The 17,830-nt window shown below is 40.5% G+C and overlaps 1 protein-coding gene across 8 annotated transcripts in view; it reads right to left on the reverse strand.

The window, feature by feature from the left end:
• LOC122563116 (plasma membrane calcium-transporting ATPase 1-like) overlaps nucleotides 1-17,830 on the reverse strand; it is a 391,378-nt gene that overhangs the window by 194,328 nt on the left and 179,220 nt on the right. Inside the window, exon 1 of one of the 8 annotated variants that reach the window (XM_043716560.2) lies at nucleotides 8,863-8,946. The exons of the other annotated variants lie outside the window; for them this stretch is intronic. The gene's annotated coding sequence lies outside the window, so the exon portion shown is untranslated. Of the gene's footprint in view, nucleotides 1-8,862; nucleotides 8,947-17,830 lie in introns of those variants that run through there. 8 annotated transcript variants of the gene reach the window in all.

A 17,830-nucleotide genomic window follows, 5' to 3' on the forward strand; every position in this document is an offset into this window, starting at 1 on the left:
GTTTCAGCAGGAAGGTAAATCAGTCTTTGTGATTGTTCCAAATCTTAATAGCTAGGGAGGAGGACCTTGGTAGAATAGAAATAAAAATTCAAATACCTGCACTATGCTTTCAGTGTGAAGGAGGATTTTAAACTGGAGAATTACTTTCAGTTTTTCTTTACTGGAAAAAAGTATTGTTTAAGTGAAGCTGCTTCAAAATTGCATTAACTACAATACAAATCCAAAAGCATGAAAAGTAAAATTAGGACAGTCCATGAACACTGAAGAGGGCCACAACTAGCTATAGATTCATTACATTTTAATGCATCAACTCACATACCATATGCATAGCATCAAAAGAGTTGCAAACTTTTCTCAGCAATTCACAAATACCAACTTTCTAGAAGACTTGTAATGATGGAGATTGCCATCCAATGCAGGAGATACTAATGGTTTCAAAATGTCACACCTCCCTTTTCCCTAGTAAAAATCCTTTTCTTTTCAGATCAGTATGTTACTTCTCATATCCACATCTCTGCCAACTTAAAAGCATCTTTTTAATGTAAAGTGATCCTTGTGTAAAAATTAAAGTCACTAAACAAATGTGGGAGTTATTTCATTTTCAGTAATTTACATACATGAGCTTTGTCCCTGTTTATAGAGTGGAGCATCTTGCAGCAAGTACAGTTAGTAGCACATTACTGTTAACATATGGCTGATTTTCTCAAATAAGCTTAGCTACAACTTCAGCAATGCTGAATCTTAAAATGCTCACCTGCTCCACCCTGGCCTCCAGCATCTACAACACACCAAGATGCACCTCCTGCCAACACAGTGTGAAGTATTAAAATTTATAACTTGTCAAACTGATGACTAGGTAGGAACATTGCCAGGAACACCCAGTGAGTAACAGGAATCTCTCGACATAGCTAAGACAGACTTAGAAACAAGAGCGAGCAGAGGTTCAATTTGAAGCAAAGTCTTCTTTGCAATCCATTTTAGATGAATCTGCAGTCTGTTAAATAAACTATTTTTTGTAAAAAAAAGGCTTCACCCGATCTCAAAACATCCCACATTCACTCAAATGTTGAAATTCTACATAATTAAGTGGCTGCATTATTGATTTACAGAAGCACACTTCTACACAACTAAAAACATGACTTGCATCCAACAATGGGCTGGACAGTTTTCAGAGGCCCAAGCGGAAGTTTGAGAGAGTCACAGCTGAAGGCGAACTGGAACAAAATGCCTCAATGTGCCAATATACCTGTCCTGAACAAACAAAATCAAGATGCCCCAGGATTCTGAAAGGCTGATTATGGACTTTACATCCCTACATCAAGGACCAACGCCAGGTGCCATTACTAGAAAGCTACGCTATTTTGGCACAGTAACTGCACATTAAAATTCACAATCTGATTCCAAACTGAAATATTTTGAGACTTCCCTACTGTGGTTGTCTGGGTCTAGTTATTAGCTCTCCTACTCAACGTGGAACTGAAATAGCTCACTAACCTAAACGCCCGGAGTCCAGAATGTTTTAGGTTATTTTAGAATTCACATAAACAAAATAGTTAGAGAACATAGAGGAGTCTTCCGGTATTATTTTATCAGATTGTACAACTCAGCAGGACTGAAACAGGACCAAGGGTTCAGGCATCAACATTGAGTGTCAAGCCACATCATTACTATGTTTTCCCTCCTCTCTGAAGACAGTAACTGACTTTTGTGGGTCAGTTCCATAGGTTCCAGAACATCCAGACAAAACACTTCTGCAGGTCTGATCTTTGCAGATGGACTCTTCAACAAAAGTATGTGTCTGCTTCAGTAGTACTATAGTCCTGTCCTTAAGATCTGTAGAACAATCAATCACTGGGCACCCATCATAATTCAGTCACTTTTCAGCTAATCTGACCCCTCACTATAGCACAGTTGACCTTGTCTATTACAACCTCAACACAAGCATTGTTAATGGGGGGGAAACCTAGTGCGAATACAATTATTGCACAGCTATACAACATCAATATGAACTGCTAGAAAAGACAGTGTATAGGAAGAATATTTCAAGTTGGCAGTACATCATCACCTTCTTAAGGATTAGGGACGGGCAGTTAATGATTGACAAAACAATGGTTCATATATGCTTGGAACAGAACAAAAGTAATCTAGCTGTAAAGATCCAGCCCATTGTTCTAAAGTCAGTCAGAGATGTACAGCATGGAAAGAGACCCTTCGGTCCAATCAGTCTATGCCAACCAGATATCCTAACCCAATGTAGTCCCATTTGCCAGCACCCGGCCCATATCCCTCCAAACCCTTCCTATTCATATACCCATCCAAATGCCTCTTAAATGTTGCAATTGTACCAGCCTCCACCACTTCTTCTGGCAGTTCATTCCATACACATACCACCCTGTGTTAAAAAGTTGCCCCTTGGGTCTCTTTTCCCCTCTCACCCTTAAACCCAAGCCCTCTAGTTCTGGACTCTCCTCACCCCAGAGAAAAGACTTTACCTATTTACCCGATCCATGCCCCTCAAATTTTGTAAGCCTCTATAAAAAGGTCACCCCTCAGCCTGTCACGATCCAGGGAAAACAGCCCCAGTCTGTTCATCCTCTCCCTGTAGTTCAAATCCTCCAACCCTGGCAACATCCTTGTAAATCTTTTCTGAACTCTTTCAAGTTTCACAACATCTTTCCGATAGGAAGACCAGAATTACACACAATATTCCAACAGTGGCCTAACTAATGTCCTGTACAGCCGCAACATGACATCCCAACTCTTGTACTCAATACTCTGACCAATAAAGGAAAGCATACCAAACGCCTTCTTCACTATCCTATCTACCTGCAACTCCACTTTCAAGGAGCTATGAACCTGCACTCCAAGGTCTCTTTGTTCAGCAACACTCCCTAGGACCTTACCATTAAGTGTATACATCCTGTAAGATTTGCTTTCCCAAAATGCAGCACCTCGCATTTATCGGAATTAAACTCCATCTGCCACTTCGCCGCCGATTGGCCCATCTGGTCAAGATCCTGTTGTAATCTGAGGTAATCCTCTTCGCTGTCCACTACACCCCCAATTTTGGTGTCATCTGCAAATTTACTAACTGTACCTCTTATGCTTGCATCCAAATTATTTATCAGTAAGTACTAATGCAAAATACTCATTTAGTATCTCCATTTTCTGCCAGTCCACACAAAGGCCGCCTTGCTAAATGCCAAAACGTAGAGGAACCAGCACCGATCCTTGTGGCACTCCACTGGTCACAGGCCTCCAGTATGAAAAACAACCCTCCACCATCACCCTCTGTCTTTTACCTTTGAGCCAGTTCTGCCTATATTCCATGAGACCTAACCTTGCTAATCAATCGCCCAAGGGGAACCTTGTCGAACGCCTTACTGAAGTCCATATAGATCACATCTACCGCTCAATCCCCTTTGTTACTTCCTCAAAAACTCAATCAAGTTTGTGAGACATGATTTCCTACACACAAAGCCATGTTGACTATCCCTAATCAGTCCTTGCCTTTCCAAATACAAGTACATCCTGTCTCTCAGGATTCCCTCCAACAACTTGCCCACCACTGAGGTCAGGCTCACCGGTCTATAGTTCCCTGGCTTGCCTTTACCACACTTCGTAAGCAGTGGCATCACATTTGCCAACCTCCAGTCTTCCGACACCTCACCTGTGACTCTCGATGATACAAATATCTCAGCAAGAGGCCCAGCAATCACTTCTCTAGCTTCCCACAGAGTTCTCGGGTACACCTGATCAGGTCCTGGAGATTTATCCACCTTTACCCATTTCATGACGCCCAGCACTTCCTCCTCTAATCTGGACATTTTGCAAGATGTCACCATCTATTTCCATAGAGTCTATATCTTCCATATCCTTTTCCACAGTAAAATACTCATTTAGTATCTCCATTTTCTGCCAGTCCACATAAAGGCCGCCTTGCTGATCTTTGAGGGGCCCTATTGTCTCCCTAGTTACCCTTTTGTCCTTAATGTATTTGTAAAAACCCTTTGGATTCTCCTTAATTCTATTTGCCAAAGCTATCTCGTGTCACCTTTTTGCCCTCCTGATTTCCCTCTTTAAGGATTCACTCGATCTATCCTGTCTATACCTTACATATGCTTCCTTTTTCTTAAGCAAACCCTCAATTTCTTCAGTCATCCAGCATTCCCTATACCTACCAGTCTTTACTTTCACCCTGACAGGAATATACAAGGACTAATTATGCTCAAATGAATTGTCAGAGGAAGTGATGGATGCAGATACAGTTACAACATGTACTTATCCAAATGTCTTAAGTGACTCAAAGATTTGGTTGGGATATGGGCTAAATGCAGGTAAGTGGGATAAGTGTAGTTTGGGAACGATGGACTGAAGGGTCTGTTTCCATGCTGTAGGACACTGACTCCTAAATTATTTCCCCATCTCCCAGATATAAAAATTACCGCAGATGCTCCACAGTTATCTGAAGCCATTAAGCTTATTATTTAATCCCACAGTAATGAATAAGTTTTGTGCCATATTGTTTCTCACCCAGATTTTAATCAGGATGCCAGATGCCAGCATGCCCAGATGCTCTGGGCATACTTCACCCAAGGGTACCAGACCCCTGAGCAAATGAAAATTTTCAGCTGGATACGTGGAAACAACCAGACAAGTGGCTCAGGCAACCAGGAATAAATTATGCAAAGCATTGTAAATTCTATTGTTAGAACAAGGAGGAGGAAATATTTACTTGGACAATGTCATTTGTAAAGAGCAGAAAACTATTAGTGTACTATTTCCAGCAGCCCAAGATTTTAACAAGTCATAATAATTGCCTTTACCTTTATACAGGGAATCTGTTTAACTCAGTTGGCTGGATGCAGTTTTACAGAGTGGTGTGGCACCAACAGCATGGGTTCAATTCCCATCATCGGTTTGAGGTTACCATGATGGACTCTCCTTCTCAACCTCTTCCTTCACCTGAGGTCTGGTGGCCCTCAGGTTAAATCACCAGTCACTTCTCTTTAAGAGAGCAACCCCTATGGTCTGGTAAGATGATGGCAATACAACAATCTTGATACAATTTCTAGCATTGCCAGTCTGAGCAAAGTCAATAAAATGTGGAGCTGGGAACGCACAGCAGGTCAGACAGCAATGGAGGAGCAAGCTGTTTCGGGTCAGGACCAGTCAGTCACAGCCATGACAGGTTGAGTTTATTTTTGTTTAGATTAGATTAGATTACTTAGTGTGGAAACAGGCCCTTCGGCCCAATAAGTCCACACCGACCCGCCGAAGCGCAAACCACCCATACCCCTACATTTACCCCTTTAACCTAACACTACGGGCAATTTAGCATGGCCAATTCACCTGACCCGCACATCCTTGGACTGTGGGAGGAAACCGGAGCACCCGGAGGAAACCCACGCAGACACGGGGAGAATGTGCAAACTCCACACAGTCAGTCGCCGGAGTCAGGAATTGAACCCGGGTCTCTGGCGCTGTGAGGCAGCAGTGCTAACCACTGCTGTTTAGAAACATGTAATTTCACACAAGCTATTTTGCAAACTTTTATTCCATTAAGGGATTAAGTTACCTACATTTAGAAAATACCTTTTACTAGAGTTGAGTTTGGTTGATTAAAAATCCAAATTTTGGCATCTGGAAACAACTTTCTGGTGCCAAATACAGCAAAATAGGCAATTAAATACAGGTGATACACAGCAGATGGACAACACAAGATCTGGCTCCTTTAGCAAGGAGCCGAATTTTTATACCAGGATACTTTGGAGCTTTGAAAAAAAAAGCATTTGAGTCGTGCATGAACACAAGTAACTACAAATTATATCTTTGGTCTCCCCAAATTGGAAGCATTTTGCTTCAATATTTCTAACTTAGAATGTACCTACAATTTCAAAAGGCCCAACGTTTTTATAATTCATCTAAAATATAGGGTATTAATGCTCACTGTACAACACGTTTGTAATATTTGCAAGTTAATACTCTTGAATTGAGTGAAGCAATGAAACGCACATCTTCAGTGAATGGTATTTATTGGCATTAGCTATAAAAACACTCAGCCTTTATAATCCATTTTAAGCATTGCCATAACTTTTATGATGATATATATAATTATTCTGTATAAGACTGTCAAGCTTTATTCTGTCAAAGTGCTTCTGGGATCTACTGGAGGAGAAAATCCAGTGCACCACTAAAGCTAACATCGTGGTAAAAGGAATAAAAGTGTATTTCAGGAGGTTTCAGAACTGACCTTCCTCTAATAAAATTTAAATTTTACATTTTTAAAAACCACTTTTTGCATTCCTTATCACATTTGTGCGATTCTGAATGTTTTCACATTCGTGTCTTTCTAGTGAATTCACTAGCTTAGTCATTCCTAAATAATCTACGGCACACAATTTATGAGAACAGGCAAATGCAAGTGCATGCTTCTTTGCCCCTGACGTAATGCATCAGTTTTCAAAACTAACACTCCAGCTAACATTGGCTGCTGATTGTCAACAAACGCTTCATTTGGAAGAAATGCTCATTAGCTATTGAGTTTATTTACATTTAATAGCTTGGACAAATCTCAGTCTTGTAATATAAATCATTTCAGCTATAGGCTAAGCTGAAAATACTGAAGGATGGATTCATTCATTGCTGAATTGATGCAATTAAGTTATTTGCTTCAACAAAGCTTGTTGTTTACTATAACTGATACCTTTAAATCAATTTGTTCGGGTGCAATGCAACACATCTAGACTTAAACAATCCAGGTCTTTTTCAATATATAATTTCAGTTGCATCACACCGTAAACTTTTGCTAGAAATCTGTGTCTAATGATCTTACACTCCACAACCACCTGAAGGAGCAGTGTTCTGAAATCTAGTGTCTCCAAATAAACCTGTTGGAGTATAACCTAGTGTTGTGTGATTTAACTCTGCAGCAGATGGGAGTTCAAGCCACAGGCAGAGATAGGGATACGACCATTGCAACATAAGAGATTGCATTAGATTTTTTGATCACCTTGTGTTAAGACAAGTCCAAACATCTACATGACAGATGTGATTTGGACCCAGATCTTCTAGCCTAGAGGTAAGGGATAATTCCACAACACCTGTTTGAAATGATATGCTTGGCTGAAATAGCCAAGAGATGAAGGTTACTTATGCACAATATACCATAACAGCTATATAACAACCATGGACAATAAAAGCTAAAAAAGGGTAAAGTTGCCATAGTCCAACTGGAGCATAGAGCTGCGCTCTCATGCAAAACAGCGAGATACAAACTGGTTAAGCTGAGGGTCATCATGCTTCAGGCGAGGGAGAGATTGAAAAAAAAAAGGAGTGTCCTACACAGTATCCTCAGCTGGTGTGGGCATTAAACCCATTCTGTTGGCAGTGCTCTGCATTGTAAAACCAGCCATCGAGCCAACCCCTGCGAAAGCCAAATATCTTCAATGGGATTAAACTCTTTCATGAGAGAACCACAGGAACACTACAGATCGCTAACCCTGCCAGTGTAATGAAGGCTGACCAAACAGAATCTTGGAACGGACAGATTCTCCTTGTAGGAGTGTTTGAGATAGATTTGACCTATATTCTCTGCTGTTAAAATGAAAGGCAAATCTTAATTAAACATATTAAATTCTTTAAGGGTTTGATAGGACACTCAGTACAATTACACACTCTTGATATTAAGATAAAGATTTTAGTTCTATTTCCTTTGAGAGTTTAATGCTGCTACAGACTCCTGAAAAGCGCGTCTCATAAGTTCATGTTATTGCCACTAGCTTAACAGAATTTCAAAGGATGGCAACCACGAGAACAAGTTTTCCAGGCATCTGCTGTACCAAATCTTCAACTCTTGTGTTACCACAGCACATGCAAGACCCACACAGCAGGAACCACCATTTGTACGGCGCAACTAATGGAAAGCGGAGTTTGTGGAGACCAATACCTAACACAGACAGACAATGTTGTAGTGTTTGAAGGACGGTGCTTCAGACGAGACACCAACTCAATTACCTTATGGATCTAGCATGGAGTTGTTTTTAAACTGAAACAGAAATACAAAATAGGAGCTGGTGTAGATCATTCTGCCTTTTGTGTGTGTTCCTCCATTCAGTACGATCAGGGCTGACCAGCCAGCTCAATATCCTGTTCCCAATTTCACCTAGCACCTTTTGATCCCTTTAACCCAAAAGATGATTACAAAGTATATAACCTTTCTATATGGAATGGAGACACGGTCTGCACAGTTTTGTTTTTAGTGCTGGCATGAGATAAGATTAGCCAGGATAGCTAGAGAATTCCCTCTCTTTGGTTTAGACCTGGAATCTTTAATAATCATCAGACAAGATTAAGGGCATGGGAGACCAACTTCAAATGTCATATGTTATTGAAGGAACTGGAACATAACTGCCCTGAAGATAAGAACATTCATTCTCTGAAGCATGAAAATCTTTTTTCTAGAGCTTGGCAGGGTTGATGTGGGAAGAAGGTTTTCCTTCTTCGAGACGTCAGTCTCAGCATAAGGGGCAGGTCACGAAGACGAGACAAAAGAATCAATTTCTTCAATTCAGGTGGTGGTGAATCTTTTGAATTCTCCATCCCAGAAGGCTGAATACTGATAGATTTCTAGATCAAAAAAGTTAACAAGGAGTATGAGGATAATGGAGGAACATGGCACTGAAGTAAAGATCAGCCATGATCAGCTGAGTAGTAGAGCAGACTTGATGGGCAAAATGGCCTAATTCTATCCTTTCTGCTCAAAGCATCACTTGGCAGATCTACGACCCTCACCGGTTTCAGCAAGAGGCACAAATTTTGCAAATCACCTTGCAATCACAAGGATTGCTCTTTAACACTTACTTGTACAGAAGTGATCGTTCACATGTTTGCAAAATCTTCCCAACCGCAACACTGCGTGTTTCTTGGTTCACTTTGCAGCGCCACCTTGAGGATAAACAATGATGTGCAGTGATTATTGCTGTGGTTAGATTGTTGTGAAAACATGGCCCCAGTCAGGAGACGGTTCCAGGCTTTGTACAAATTGCAGTTGACACAAAGTGGCCCAAGTCATCACCAAAATATTTTAGGGCCGCATCGAATAAAATATCTGTTAAATTAAAGGAGGATTTTAAATTCACCCGTCGTCTTTTGGATGCAAGCATTTATTAAGGATCATTCTCTTCAAGAATGAAATTAACCTAAGCCAGGAAAGGAAACCAATGAATAGGGGAAGGCATAATGTCAACTTTTACTTGGAGATCACAATGAGATAGAACGTAAAACAAGTGTGGTCATGGGCTTGACAGACAAATTTTAAATGGTTACTCAAAACATTGTGGTAGGAACAAAGTCACTTTAAGGTTTCATTTCCAGCACAATAGTGGGTTGAGTAGTTTTGTTTTTACACCAATGCTAATGTAAATTTGGAGTTGGGATACAAATCAACTGCAAAAGTAGATAGAGAGACCCCCTAGCAATTGGGCCACAAATAATGGATGTGTTGCTGGAAAAGCGCAGGTCAGGCAGCATCCAGGGAACAGGAGAATCGACGTTTCGGGCATAAGCCCTTCCTTATGCCCGAAACGTCGATTCTCCTGTTCCCTGGATGCTGCCTGACCTGCTGCGCTTTTCCAGCAACACATTTTCAGCTCTGATCTCCAGCATCTGCAGACCTCACTTTCTCCACAAATAATGGATAAACACCAACATTTCTTGTTGTGGTGCAAAGATAGACAGGCTCAAACACTTCCAGACATTTGGGGAGGGGTGAAGTTACAGGAGTCAAAACCAGAAACAGTGCAATTGTTCAAGAGTGAATGACGATCAAATAACCATACTTGAAATGTTGGAGACTGGGATGGTACTCATTTGCCAGATAAACATAAAGAGCTTCAAACAAAAACAAAAACTCTGTTTGTATGTGATTGAAATGCAAACCCAAAGTCACCAACTTAAAGAATCTTTACAATCACGGCTACAAAGCAAAGAGATATATGATGGCTCAGTGGTTAGCAATGCTGTCTCAGCACCAGGGATCTGGGTTTGATTCTACTCTCTGGGTGACTTTCTCAGTGTCTGTGAGGGTTTCCTCTGGGCGCTGTCCTTTCCTCCCACAGTCCAATTGATGTGCAGCTTTGGTGGACTGGCCATAGTAAATTGCCCATGGTGTTCAGGGATGGGAAATATGGGAGGTGGGATGCTCTTTGGATGGTTAGTGTGGAATCCAAGGGCTAAATAGCTGAACTGTAGGGATTCTATGATAACCATTTTATTGCCCAGCTCTTCATAGTCATTTAAAAATCAGTTACTCCAAGGAATCATTTGAGACAAATAAATCTGAACCGGGCTCCACTAGTGCAGTGGTGTTCCTAGTGCTGGGCTAGACGACCTGGGTTAAAGTCCCAACTGCTCCAGAGATGAGTTTTCAACCCAAACCCTCTTGGATCAGCTCAATATCCACTTTCTGTTCACCATCCTGACCACCACCCCCTATGCATAAATGAAACTTGGCAAAGTGAGTGGAGTTTGTAGATCAGTTACCGAGGGGTGGCTGAAGGTCCAATGTAGAACATGACCATGATTCAAGATTGACTGACTTGATTCAAAATGTCAATGTTTGAGTTGGGGGTGTTGTTGAAGAAATAGAGCATGAGGTGAAACAGAAGGACAGTGGGTACATTGGGGGCAGGGGGAGGAAAAATAAATAGAGCCAATGTCCCTCTTTTGTTAAGCTGAAGTTTAAGCTTCGAATGGGATCTAAAGGGAGTGACACGACATTTTAAAAAAAGGGAGTGTAATGCCCCCGGACTGCTGCAAAGCTAGGACATTGCATCACGCAACTTTGACACAACACTGCTTTTCGATGCTCAATATCCAAAAAGATTTGGATTTGAGAAACTGGACAAGAATATTTAACTTCATGTAATGGTTCCAATGTGGAAGAGGAGATTACACACAAGCACTTGCTTCTGCTCCTTCAACATCAATTTGAAAATACCTAGTCTGTACTGGCAGGGTCTTATTCACAGCCAACATATTTAAATGTTTTCAGCTAATGATTTGAAGAGTTGCCTTTCTCATTAGTAAACACCATTTAACCGGGTATAGTATCACAACTGTACTATTTAGATGTACACTAATTTCTCTATAGGGAATATGTATGCAAAGGGGATTAAATAATGGCGTCCACAAAGGATTTAGTAATGTTATCAAAAGGTTTAACAACCCTCAAGTAACGTTTATCGAACTAACACAAAAACGTAGTCTAGCCAAGTTGACAGAGATATTTAAATACAAAATTTAGATATGACATTTGAAAAATCAAAGGCTTTAAGCATGAAAGGCACGCCATGGAAGTTTCACCTGTTACCAAAGTTTGATAATGGGCTGATTCCAAAAGCATTGCATGGAAGTAAAGTTGTTGATGTTACCTAGAGGCTTCAATTAGCAATGGGGGCAGTAATCAAAATAGCAGGTCATCTTTTATTTTGGAGAATATTCCCTGCCAATAGTAATACAGGAAAGTAAACAGACTGGCCCAACTGCATACCACATGTATTTACACACAGAGCAAGAATGGAACTTTCCCCATGCTGCACATCTTCGATTTCACACAACTCCCAAGCTCCTGCCGGATGTATTTAAATAGCCCGACGCTGCAAAACCCAGCAGTATCAGACTATCTTTGCAATGGCAGATCACCACTGCCACAGGTACAAGAACAGAACAAGATCACAGATTTGGGTCCCTGCATCTCTAGTCTACGGCAACACAGCTCAATAACTGGACCGACGTTGGCTCCAAAAAGTAATAATTTGATCTGCACCTTATCAATGGTATTTCAATCAATCATAATTTTCAACTGTTGCCTAATGGTGAGGACAACTGCACGGAGGCGATATACAAGCTGGGAAAAGTAGGTCACGTTGTCCATCAAGCCTGCTCCATCATCTAACATAATCATGGCCAAATATGGGCTTCAACTTCACTCTTCTATATGCTTCCCATTTCCTGAAATTCCATGAGGCCAAAAATCTGCCTATCTTAGCGTTAAATATAAGCAACATTGGAGTATTCACAACACTAGGGAATTGCAAAAATTCACTGCCCTTTCAGAGAAAAAAATAAAGTCCTTCTCTTCTCAGTCCCAAATGATCGCTCTCTTATCCAAAACTGGTTTCCCATATTTTAGACAGTCCAGCCAGCAAGAACAATCTGTCTACCTCTGTCAAGCCCCTTCAGTATAGACATTTTCAGGACATCTCTGCTCTTTCATCTTAACTTTAGAAAAATATTGTCCCAATTTACTCGGTCGTTTATCATAGGAAGATTCTCTCCTTCCATGAACCTCAAGTGAATCTTTGGTTTAACTGCCTCCAATGCAAATATATCTTTTACTAAAAGAAAAAGGTCAAAACTGCACCATGTTCAAGGTGTGGTTTTACCAAAATATGTTACAATAGAATGACTTATTATTCTTACACTCCAACCCCATTACAATAGATAAGCTTGCCTTTTTCCTTTCCAATTGTTGGCTGAACATATGCTAATTCTGCTTCTTGTACAAACACTCAATACCCTTTGAGCATCAATATTTACAAATTTCATACTTAAAAATTTCTGCACTTTCATTCTTTGAGCAAAAATAACCTCTCATTTCCCCATATAATACACTGTCATCTTCTTGCGCACTCATTTATTCTGTTTGCAGTCTCTCTGCATCCTTAGTCACAAATTGCAACTCCACCTAGATCTACATCGCCAGCAATCTTAGAGAGGCGGTCATTGGATCCTAAGGGAACATAAAATCAGCAAGTTAAAAGCTGTACAGATACATTCGACTACAGTTTAATTTAACATTGATGTGAACTGAAGCTGAATTTCAACTACTGTATTCATTTCTGGTCTTCTGCAATGACCCCACAGCTTTACTTTCCTTCATGAGCATCAAAAATATACAAACAAGGAACTAAAATAGGATAAGACAGGCTCCTGACCTTCTGGGTTCACCACTGCTGGCAAATTAAAAAGGCCAAAAGGCAGAACTTAGTTTTACAATGCCTTCATTTCATCAAGGGAAAAAAGTTCCAATTAAAATCACATGATGAAGCCCAAACCTTAAACCTTCGGTGAAACTGCCTAATGTAATTCAACTTTTACATTTCTAAGCCAAGAGGAGAAAATTACAAATGCAAATTAATACTGTTCCCATTGTTCATCAGTAATGAATAATTAACAGCTACAGATTGAGAAGTCAATTACTCAATTGGTAAGTTCAGTGACAAGAGACACAACAGGGATGCAGCATGTGAAGTCACTACTGTCTGCAGGAAATTGCTCCATCTTTAAAAAAGGTGAATGAACTTAAGATATCATATTGGCACTTTGAACGCTGTTTAAAATTATTCTAAATACGTAAATCTTTAAATTTGACTGTACAACAGCAACAATTAGATTCTTGCAATTTGCACAAAAAAGTACTTCACTGACTGTAGAATGCCTCCTTTTGTTTCTCAGTTATTTTAATGTTAACCTAGGAAATAAATGAAGGAGATGGAAAGGAGCATAATCCAATTCTCTTTCATGGGTATTATAAAGCAAATCAGGCTGGTGGGGAGGGAGGTGAATTTTGTAGTGATTCATCGCGCAAATATTAAACTAAACGGCAAGGCATATTCAATCAATGGCGATTGGTATTGGAACTAAACCCTCTGCTACTCGCAAAAGGACTATGAAATGATCAGCTCCTTCTCCCCAAGAGCTACATTCCTAAGACAGTGCCATATGAGAGAGGACGCAGAAGCTCTACTTATGTAGTATGATTAATTGAATTTGAATTGAATTTATTGTCATGTGTACTGAGGAACAGTGAAAAAGCTTTGCCTTGTGAGCAATTCAGGCAGATCACAGAATTAAGTATCATAGATAGTAAATAATAGTTTGAGAGTCCATTCAATATTCTAACAACAGTAGGAAAGAAACAGTTGCAAAACCGACTGGTGCGCGTATTCAGGCTTCTGCACCTCCACAATGGTAGAGATTGGAGAAAGACATTGCCAAGGTGGGATGGATCTTTGAGAATGCTGGCAGCCTTTCCTTGACAGTGGGCCTGGTAGATGGATCCTGTAGATGGGAGGTTGGCCTTTGTGATCATTCGGGCCAGAATTCACCACTCTCTGCAACTGTCTTTAATCTTGAATGGTAGAGTTGCCATACCAGGTAGTGGTACATCCACATAGAATGCTTTCGATGGCACACCTATAAAAGTAGGCAAGGGTATTAGCGGTCATGCCAAATTTCCTCAGCTGCCGGAGAGAGAAGAGACATTGTTGGGCCTTTGTAACCAGTGCGTCCACAAGAGTCCAAGAAAGCTTGTGTGGATGACCACTCCTAGGAGCTCGATGCTTCACTCATTCCACCTCTGTGCTGTTAATGTGTAGGGGGGCATGAGTAACATCTCACTGAAAGTCAGTGCGTTGCTTGGTTTTGCTGGCATTTAGCGAGAGATGGTTCTCAGTGCACCATTTTTCCAGGTCTTCCACCTCCTGTCTGTAGTCTGTTTCGTTGCCATCTGAGATTTGACAGATTATGGTGGTGTCATCAGCGAACTTGTGAGTGGCATGAGTCTGATATTTGGCGACGCAGTCATGGGTATACAGTGAGCACAGTAGGGGTCTCATGTGGAGTGTGTTAGTGACGATGAAATATTGTTCCCAATCTTCACTGATTGTGGCCTGTGGGTTGGGAAACAATCAATCTAGTTGCTGAGAGTGGGACTTAGTCAGAGATCACCAAGTTTAGTAATCAGTCTCGATGGGATAATCATGTTGAAGGCTGAACTGTAGTCAGTGAGCAGGATTCTTATGTTGCTGTTCTTTGTGTTCTAAAGAGGAGTGATGGGCAAGTGATATGGCATTTGACATGGATCCGTTGGCCCGATAGGCAAATTGAAGCGGGTCAAGAGTAGTGGGGAGGCTAGAGTTGATTAATGCCATAACCAGCCTTTCAAAGCACTTCATGACCACCGATGTTAGGGGCACTGGACGATCGTCATTGAGACATGCTGCATGAGCCTTCTTCGGCACAGGGTTGATGTTGGCCCTCTCGAAACAGGCAGGGACAGTGGCCTGCTGCAAGGAGAGGTTGAAGATGTCAGAGAAGACCTCTGCCAGTTGATCTGTGTATGTTCTGAGTGCACGGCCTGGTACTCTGGTCCCATCACTTTCCTTGGATTCACATAAAGGAAAACTGATCGGACCTCTGATGCAGTGACTGTTGGGATAGGTTTTTCAGAACTTGTCGGAATAGGGGTTACCTCTCTGCCAAAATTCTGCTCAAAGAGAGCATAAAAGACAGACAATCTGGGAGGGATATGTCATTGTCTGCTATCTTGCACTGTCTCTTTTTAGAACTGGTGGTGATGTCATTCACAGATAAAAGGAGTAGGAACCAATTCCATTCTAAGTTGAGAGTGAAGTGACATTTACATGCCTCTTAAGAAATCAAACTAAATAGTCTCACAGGAGACATTATTCTTCCCAAAAAGAAAAATCTTCTCCCAATCTAGCAATTTGATGGGGCCAAGAATATTAGTGTTCTCTCAAATATACAACAGGAAATGACATCATGGATTTCTAAACGTGGCTGCTTATGTTACATCACACTTGAAAAACATTTCTATTACTAAAGGATGTCAATGTCTTCCTATGGCAATACATTTTATTTTGTTGATAAATCATATGCCGAAGTGCAAGAAGAAGAAAATACACAAATCTGAAACTCAACACTCCCTGTGGGGAAACTATACACATTGTAAGGACTGTTGCTTATGGAAAAATCAGAAGACAATTACTCTGACTTAGAAAAGTATCAATGCCCTGTGGCAAAACAAAACCTGACGGTTCTTGCAAACTGAACAGTAATATAAAAATGGAACACAACTCAGGTTAGAACTAAAATACATAACAAAAAGCAATCATTTCACAAATGCATCTCATCAGCAGTAGTCTACTCCCTCCCTAGGTACCCCACGCAACAAAAAAATTTGCAATCATTAACCTTAGCTCTAATGTCATCAGTGGATCACCTCGCTGTCTCTGGTAACAGACTTCATGCACATTACACACAACCTACATCAACTACTACCCTTGGTCACCTAATCTTCCAGGTGACACAGCCTCAAGATAACCTGGACCCACTGCCATTTTCTAGAGCTGCCAGCTGATGCATAAAAGGAACATTTCAGTGGCTAAAACAATCTCTACTCACATGGGCAATACAAAGGCTACATTATTCTCTCTCTCTACTCAAGTTATTTTTCTGTTGGGAAAAAATCTTTTATGGAAAAAGATTCTGTGAACTGTTCTGCATCATAAATCCTTGTCTACTTTATTGTTGATGATAACTCAAAGTTTAACACAGATTTTCTGTTGCCCATTTTATAAATTCACAGGTTGTTGGTCAGGCCCGCAAATTTCCCAATCGACAGATGGACTCCATGTCATGTAAGTACTGCAAATCGCAAAGAACAATTCACCTGGAATAACCAACTGCTTTCTTGCAGGATTACACAATGGTGTTTTAATGAACTATCCAAGGCAAATCTGAATAACAATGCTTGGCAAAAATGATTACACAATATGCTAGCTGCGAGGAACCCCATTCAGGTTATTATTGGGGTAAAATCCCATACTGAAAGTTTGCTTGATAGATAATTTTTTCCCCCCTCTTTTGGGTTTAACAAGGTATTCTTTCACTAAAGCAAACAATGTTACAGATTTGGTTTTAACAATGAAACAAATGTTTTTTTTATTTTGTGTCATAAACAATAGACCAAATTGCTTGCAGATATCATAGGTTTAAAGTTTTTGAAACAAATTGTAGAATACAATTCTAGTTTGGCGCTGTGGCTTAGTTGGTTAAACCACCTGCGTAGTAAACAGGTGGTCTGGAGTTCCAATCCCAGCAGGACCTATGCCTTACATTGAAGATTCCTCGTTTAAACTTTGGGGGGGCCCTATTGTGCTGCAGAGGTAATGTCCCTACCCCTGAACCAAGGAATCTAGGTTCAAGTCCCACCTGCTCCACAGATGTGTAACAACATCTCTGAACAGGTTGATTAGGAAAATAAGTTAAATAGCTTAAAAAAAATACAATCCTATTAAAAGTTAACAGCACTCCTTTACTGTACTCACACCAGAGAGAGAATGATCTTCTCTATCACATTTATAGGACTTTCCTTAACAAGTGCTTCAATTCCCAGTTGCCAGAAACTGTTGGCCTCTTCCTTCAGTTTTCATAGAATTTCTCCACTTCGAATAACCCCTTCTGGTCTGGAAATTTGAAACTAAACCTTACATGGAAGTTATGTACTTCTCAACAGTTTTACACCAAATCCATTCTTTAGGAACAACTGTCTTAAACATACTGTTTCAGCCAGAATTTTGGGGAAAACAAAAATCAAAAGAAGGTTTCCTTCAAGCTGAGTATTTTCCCCAAGTCACAATCAAAACCTTTTCTGGAACCTTCTATCTGCATGACTTTCAAATTATACTATTGGAGAATTAAGCATGATCTAAATATCCCTAGGTTCTTGACCTGAAACTTTAAATCAAGAAAATTCAAGTATTGTAAGCTCATAAGAAACAGCTTCGCCCACATTGTTGTTGTTGATTTAAATCTCAAACTGACAGAGCCAACATTGGAATATTTGAGAATGAGGACAGCTTTTCTCCTCAAAACTAACTGAAAAGCCATTTATTTCCCATCCTTCAATTTCCAGGAAAGCAGCCATCACAGACATTGCTGCCATCAATTTGAATAACTCCTC

Source organism: Chiloscyllium plagiosum, unplaced genomic scaffold, assembly GCF_037043375.1.
Source record: "Chiloscyllium plagiosum isolate Xiang-an unplaced genomic scaffold, Cpla_swu_hap1 HiC_scaffold_26, whole genome shotgun sequence".
Lineage (NCBI taxonomy): Eukaryota > Metazoa > Chordata > Chondrichthyes > Orectolobiformes > Hemiscylliidae > Chiloscyllium > Chiloscyllium plagiosum.